The sequence below is a fragment of the Coffea eugenioides genome, chromosome 7 (assembly GCF_003713205.1).
Source record: "Coffea eugenioides isolate CCC68of chromosome 7, Ceug_1.0, whole genome shotgun sequence".
Classification (NCBI taxonomy): domain Eukaryota; kingdom Viridiplantae; phylum Streptophyta; class Magnoliopsida; order Gentianales; family Rubiaceae; genus Coffea; species Coffea eugenioides.
The window spans coordinates 32,252,171-32,260,249 of record NC_040041.1 but is presented as its reverse complement, the minus strand read 5'-3'; the positions used below and the strand labels follow the sequence as shown (position 1 = coordinate 32,260,249).

The 8,079-nt window shown below is 34.7% G+C and overlaps 1 long non-coding RNA gene across 1 annotated transcript; it reads left to right on the top strand.

Moving 5' to 3' along the window:
- Positions 1–341: 341 nt before the first annotated feature.
- LOC113778789 lies at positions 342–5,296 on the top strand. Its single transcript, XR_003469326.1, has 3 exons — positions 342–608; positions 3,563–3,619; positions 5,255–5,296. It is a non-coding gene; the product is annotated as an uncharacterized LOC113778789 (long non-coding RNA).
- Positions 5,297–8,079: the final 2,783 nt, after the last annotated feature.

The following is an 8,079-nucleotide window of genomic DNA, read 5'->3' as shown; positions in this document are numbered from 1 at the left end:
TAGGTAGTCAAATAAACATATGATGGACATATTGCAAATTATGACGTTTGAATATATTATATAGTTGAATAAGTTACATGTCTAGTTAATTTTCTTCAAAACCAAATGTGTGAAAAATCTTCTAAATAAATGTAAGAGTATTTGCAAGGATGTACAAATTAGAACAAATGAAATTTGGAGTCAATGCATGAGATAATAAAACTACAGACCCTTAGCTAGCAATTAAACTAAAGTTAAAAGACCAAACCAACCCTGAATTTCGGTGAAAGAACCATGCCGCCAGCAAGCAAGTCATCAGAAATCTAAAGTCATCAGAAATCTAAAGTAGGAACCAAGTGGAGGAATTTTGGAGAGAGTTGGTCACCGTGTGGAGCAGGTTGGAGGTGAGTAGCACCGACAGGGAAAAATTGACCACCGAGTAGCATTTCCTCCTTTTAATTCCTAAGCCTTCTAAACAGAGAGATAAGTGAGTAGTGAAGGGAGAAATCGGTTGGCAATTCCAACTGACTGACTGCAATTGAGAAAAAGAAGGAAAAGCTGGTGCGAGAGCTAAAGGAACTGAGGCTGAGACTAGGAGCAGGCTGCGACCATAAAACTTGAAGGAAAAGGTAAGAATCCTCTGCAACGTTCCTTCATTTGCTGAGAATAATTGGATACATGGATTGCATGCTAGGCTGCAGTAAGGAAATAAAATTTTACTGAGGGAAAATCTGATGGGAGAATAAGATGGAAGCTGGACTGAATTAATTGGAACCGAGAGATAGTTAGTTGAGTTGCAGCCTGTTAACAATGGAAAATGGAAGAGTAATGTAGAAAACGTATGAAATGTTTGTTTCTGGTATACAGAGGAATTTACCTATAGGAACTAGCAGAAAATGGGAACTTTGAGCTGGAATGGTTAAGTGAAACCTGATGAATTGTTGTCGGGTTCATCTGAGAAAGGAAGTGGAAATTTCAGTTGATTTTCATGAACAATAACTCTAAAAATCCTGTGTTAATCTATAAAATGTTGCACAACATCTTGATTACTTCAGGCATGAGAAATTTGAGCCAGAGATGAAGGGAATTGAGCAAGAAAACCTGATACATGCTGCTATGCATCAAATTTGTAGTTAGGTGCAGATATGAGTCTTAATTCAGTTTTCCTCTTGAATTCCGGGCAGAAACTTCCACGTTTTGTTTAGGATAATCTATGGTTGAATGAATATCCTTTGCATGATCCGTTAGAACATAAAACTGAAGAGGAACTATGAGGAAATGTCAAATGATAAACTACCGTTCTGCTAGAAACTTATTGGCTTTAACCGAAGGAAAAAGTAGGAAACTCTGGCTGTGTTCTGCAAACTTTGGCTTCTTAACTAACTTATAGAGTTGTAACATGTCAGAAAGTTTCTTAACTCCATTCGGTAAGACAGAAACAACTGTAAATTAGAATGTATAATGAAGGAAGATGAATGTAAGTAATTGCAAGTAATTTGGCCAAGGAAATGAAGCACAATGTGCAGCTTGTTACTTGAACTACTGGAAACACTTACTAGCAAACACATGAAATATGTATGATCTCTTGTCACGATTGAAAGGTACCCTGAAACTAGTAAACTTAGGAGAAGTCTAGCTAAATTTGGCAAAAAGGAAAGCTGATGCAACCTGCTGTGAAACTGAGAGGGAGGAAATCAACTTTGATTAGATTTTCTTTCAATTCCTAACTCTGTAAACTTTCATAGATGATAGCTAAGACTGTTCTGTGGTTTAATAATTATGTTTGGCACCATGAGTTAGAGTTAAACTGAAGCAATTAGAAAGGAAAAGCTGTGGACTAAACTGCTAGCTGTTGAAACTCCTTCATCTTGGCCGAGAGAACAAAAGAGAGTATTCTCCAACTTTTCTCCTCAAACCTTGGCTGTAAATTCTATATTGTGATTCAAAACACCTCATAGAATAATAATTATCACCTGGATATTAAGTTTGAATGAGGAAAATAAAGAATTTTATGGAGAAAACTTGTTTTCCAAACTACCTACTTGCTGGAATTTTTCAACCTCAGCCGAGAAAGGTGAAAGGGATATTTTCTGATATTTCTCTATAGATTTTCGGCTGTAAACTTTCATATTAAGGTTGATTACACCTTATAATATCATTAAATGGTCATGTATGCGAATTTTGGGGTGAAAATGTGATTTTTATGGCTGGTTTCTTGTTTGAAAGACTGTTAGGCTGATAAACCATTTACAGTTTAGTCAATGGAATTCCTTGGCATTTCAATGGATATTTTAATATAAAATTTTCTGGAAATGCTTGATTTGAACCAGTTGGTGTATTATGAGTTTGCTGGTGAGTGATTGGTGGCTGGAAAATTCTGTTCAAAGTTACTGCATGCTACCCGATGATGAAAAGCTGCAACTTTTGGGTCATTTCTCCTTCAAAATTGGTTAGATAATGTCTTCATGCATTATATATGATTCATAGTTTACGTATCTTGACATGAGTGCAGTACTTGGCCTGAACTCAAGTGGAATGAGTGTAAAATATGAAGAAACTTTGCTGAATTTCTGTTTGGAGACTACATGAAGGACCGATAGGATGAAGCTGGAAATTTCCAGCTTTATCTCCAGAAAATTTTGTTAGTTTAGTTAAAAACTCACTTCATATAACTGTCATCTTCCTAATCCAGTCATGCATGTGTTATTTGAGGAGTTAAAAGCAAGAAAAGATTGACTTTAAAGCAATAACAAATCTGGAACATTAAGACAGCAAACTAGGAGGAAAGAAGAACGCTACAAATTTGGTTATTTTCTTGGAAATTTTGCTAGATCATAACTGAAATCCATGCTTTATGCCTTGTCTAATGTTTCTAGAGTGATGCATGTAAGATTTAGAGCTGGTTTGTGTTTGTTTTATAGCTGGTTTACTTGCTGGAATTGCTCCAGCTTTGGGCAAGAGAAAAGGAGTTTGGTTTTCCAACTTATATCAGAATTTTTAGTAATTTGACCTGCAGAAAACCTGTTATGTGCTCATTCTTTGGTGTATGTATTTCGTAACGTATGTTCTATTTTTGGTTCTAGTGAAAGTTGGTTGTTTAAGAGTGAAAACTTAAGAAACATTGCTGGAATTTTTAATGAGGGCTGAGGGGAGGGAGAGCAAGGGAAATTTCAGCTTTAACTCCGCCAACTTTGGTCACTAATAAGTATATCCTTGCTTCATATACCTCTTAACATCTAAAACTAGACATGTATGAGGTACGCATTGAGTTTTAATTTAGAAAAGACTAATTTAGTAGGAAACGGAAGAAGTGAACCTGGACAATTATTCTACCTTTAAGGCTAAATCTTAACCTTAATTAATTTTGGTTTTAACTTGAGTTGCTCGGTAGATTTTATACAATGTTATCGTGCTTGAACTTAGCCAAATTATACTAAAGTGAACGGTATATGTACTTTAGGTATCTTTTAACAATTAAACTTGGTATAACCAACTTAGAATCGGGATTGGGGATGAAAGTAATTGCACTTAGTGACTATTCCTAGAATTATACCATAATCATAGTACTTGAAATTTGTCTCAGGAACTACTAGTGGGCGTGAAAGCAATCTCGAGACCGAAGTGCAACTTGTTTGACTAAGTGAGTGTTTCTGAATTTATGTGTTTAATTGTTTATATTTATTTAAGTGAAATTATGTGTTAAAAGTGCTTATTATGGAATATTGCTAATGATTCCTTGTAAAGTGTAACTCAATTGTCTTTCGCCTTTTAAGTCGGGGATGTACTTTATCGCACTCAATTTAGTTGAGGTTGAAGGTTGATAATTGATCAAATATTACTATAAGTGTGCATGAATGTAAGCCGTATGTGTACTTTACCGCATCGGCTGTACTGGGCCCCAAAACCCTCTGTTCAACCAACTATTCGAGCCAGCAAAGGGCTTGGTCGGATAGGACGGAAGCTTTGAGTAACTGTTTCGGTGTACTCGAGTATTATCCTGAAGTTGGGAGATTATTAAACTGATTACTGAATGTAAGGGGTTGTTTATTGTTTTGGAGGACATAAGGAGGTGAATTGGCGGAGTATGCAATGATATTGAACTGAATGTATAATGACACTGAAATGAGTGTGCAATGATATTGAAATGACATTGAATTATTGAACGGAACTAAGTGCTACATCTGGAACGGATGGAAGCCACCTTTAGAGTCCGTATCAGTAGCATATCCTTTGAGGTGATTGATTACTTTTATTGAATTTGATACCCTGAGTTGTTATGTTTGGTAAATATTTTATACTATTAATTGGTTGTTGTATCCCTTTGAAAGTGATTATACAGTGAAATGTGCACTACTTGATTAATTATACTGATTTAAGTGTCTATTGAATGTTACTTGTTCAGCAAACCTCATTGAGTTTTAGCTCAACCCTTTAGTTTTGTTTTCCTTACAAGAGTTGATGGTCGAGAAACGAACGAGAGAGCTTAGGGAGTTAACACGAAGTCTTTTATGATTGTAAACTATCTAGTATCATACTACGGCTGAAGTTTTGTATTAAACTAGGCATTGTAAAAGATTTAAACGCGTGGTTTTAGTATACCACAATGTTATCTCTGAAGTTAATATAAGATTAATGAGAGATTATCAAATATTATCTCGAAAGTTAATGTGTAATTAATGAGTCCTAGTGAGAGTCAGGCGGACGATCCACTAACTTCTAGGGTATGCCCTAGGAGGAGGTGGGGTCGTCACATGAATATTAGAAAATAAAATCAAATTCACTAGGTATTGGTGTTTGGATTGTAAATTATTTGAGATATTTTTATTGTAGCACTTTTTTTGATATGATGTATATGAGATAAAAAGGTGATTGAAAAATGTGTTGTTGATGCAAGAAAGTCAGTGTGTGTAAATAAGGTGCTCAATTTACCTATGTGACCAAGACTCGAATATTGTCAATTTTATGCATTAATAATGTTAATCAAACTCATCACAAAGGTGTTGAAATCCAAATCAGTCATTGGCCCAAAAAATGACTGGGTCGAAGGTCATTGTTCAATCATTGAGTTGACTATAATTAAGACTATAATTGAATTGTCATGTCAAAAATATATTGTACATTGATTTGTACTTATTACTTATCTAAATTGAAGTGCTTGCACGAAACTTTTTTGTTTTAATCTCATTCCAATAAAGTAATGTTGACCTTGATTCCTAACTTTTGATGTTTACAAAATAATGGATAATACTAATATCTCTTCAAGAAATATTTTCAGTTGTGAAACAAATCAGATTCAAAGATCAAGTGCAATTGAAAGGGACAAAGGCTGTTGAAAACTGTCGGACGCTTGGATCGGACGTCCGATAATCATTGCGTAACTTCAGATGCATGAAGAACTCCACCATCGGACGTCTGAAGGAAATAAGACATTCCCCCTGGATCACTGACCTCGATCGGACACAAGCATCGGACGTCCGATAGGATCCTTCAAAGTCGACGAAACCATCGGACGCTGAATATGTCTCCACCGGACGTCCGATAGAAATAAGATGATTTCTCAAATCTCTTTGTTTGCTGTTGGACGCATAAAGAGTTTGCACCGGACGTCCAATAGAATTAACGAAAATTTCTCAAACTCACTGCCTGCTGTCGGACGCAAAAAATAGGAGTACTGGACGTTCGATACTCCAACGGCTAGTTGACAGTTCAACTACTTTCTATCCGTTGGAAGCATTAATGAAACACTTTGTTGGTCTCTTATAAATAGAGTATGGTCAGAATGTTCAAACAACTTTTGCACACTGAAGATACAAAAGATCTAGAGTGATTTTAGTGAGAAAATACTCTCCAAGGAAGATTTGTAGTCTTAGTGGTGTGAGATTCATTATAAGTTTTTCATTTGTGAGTGAATATTTTATGAGTGTAGCTCTGCGAGGGTTGTCCTGAGGGATAGTAAAACTTTTTAACTTGACCGAGTGGAATTCGGGGTAAGGAGGAGGTGAACCTTTCTTTGTACACAAGAGTGATTGTAATTCATCAACTTGAAAAAACTTGTTTGAATTAATCTACAAGCTCAAGAGGAATTGGGTAGTTAATTGGTTTGCAATTCTTTCCTTTTTATTTACTTATTGTTACGTTTGTGATCTTTACATTGCTTATCTCTTCTACTTCTCTCAAGTGATCTTATTCATTCATTAATTGATTCATTGTGTGATCACTTAGAAAAGAGGGTAAATTTCATATTAAATAAAAAGTGCCCATAAGTTAATTAGATTTTTAATCAACCTAATTCGCCCCCTCTTAGGTTGTTTTCGATCCTTACAATTGGTATCAGAGTTTGGTCTCCTTGAGATTAAGCTCAATCGGCTTAGGATTAAAAATGACAGTCAATAATGCCATATTTTTTGAAGGACAGTCTGTCATTGGACCACCTATGTTTAATGGGCCAAATTATGTGAGTTGGAAAGAAAGAATGATTATATTTTTACAATCAATTGATATTGAATTGTGGTTTATTATTAGTGAAGGTCCATATGATGCCTCTCTTATAGATGAAAATACTCATAGATCTAGACCAAAAACTAGAAATGAACTGACTGATGTGGATAAAACTCATCTCATCTTAAATGCGAAAGCCATCAATGTGCTATATTGTGCTTTAAATTCAAATGAATCCATTAGGGTCAAAGGGTGTAAGTCCGCCAAAGAAATTTGGGACAAACTTAGGAAAGTCTATGAAGGAAGTGAGAATGTGAGAGAACAAAAGAAATCTATTCTGGTTACCAAGTATGAATCGTTCAAGGTGAAACCTCATGAAAACATTGATAAGATATATTGTAGATTCAATAATCTCATTAAAGATTTAGAGGTGTTGGAAAAGAAATACTCTCTAGGTGAGAAAAACAGAAAAATGCTAAATGCTTTATCCAAGAATTGAGAGAGTAAAGTGACTGTCATTGAAGAAGCTAGAGATCTAAATTTCTTGCCTATTGAATCTCTTATTAATTCTCTAACCTCTTATGAGCTGAAGTTTAAGTCCAAAGTGCAAGAGGAAGATGATGCGAAAGTAAGAAAGAACATTGCTCTAAAGGCATCTCAAGATGAAGATGATTCTGCCTCCCTAAATGAAGAAGATGCGGAAGCTGATGATAGTGATCTATCTCTCATCACAAAAAGTTTCATGAGAATTCTCAATAAACGAAGGTTCAGAAAAAGAGGAAACACCAACTCATTCCCAAATCAGTTCAGCAATACAAAAAACAAATGGAAGCAAGAGTACAATAAAAAGTAAACTGATAAATGTTTTGACTGCGACCAACCTGGACACTACGTGAGTGAGTGTCCAATGATGAAGAAAAAAAAAGAAAAAAAATTCAAGATTCAACAACTTTCAATTCACATGAAATGAGTGCAACTCCGATGGTGAAATTGAAGAGGAAGAAGAATCTGCTCAATTGGCTTTTATGGCCATTGGAGATGATGAGGTAACATCTTCTAACTCTCAATTTGAATATGATGATGAAACTGATGATGATCTTGAATCTTTCATTATAAAATTGCATGATAGTTTGAAAGAATCTTATGCTAGAAATAAGGAATTAAAACATAAAATTGGGTTTCTTCTTCAGGACAATGCATGTCTTTTTCAAGAAAATAAAAAATTGAAAACTGAAAGTGATTTCTTAAAAAAGAGTGAGACTGTTTTACACTTTGAGCTTGATAGAAAAACAAGAATTTGTGAAATGTTCAAAAAGGAACATGGTGATTTGAAAAGAAGAATAGATAATTTAAATGAATTGCTCCAATATAAAAAATAAAACTGTTTTCAAAGTAATAAATCAAAGGCTCATCTTGGCATTCATAAGAAGAAGTTAAATTCTGGTGCAAATGAATTTGCTATTTATAAGAGAAGACAAGTAAGATTTATTAAACCTATTTACGTAAATAACTCTTTGGTTATGTGTAATTTTTGTTGTCAAAAAGGTCACATGAAAAGTGATTGTTATGTGAGAAAAAACATGAGAAGAGGCATGAAATATATGTGGATAGTTAGATCTGATGCTAACTCTCAAGAACCAAAAAATTAGGAGAAAAAAGAAT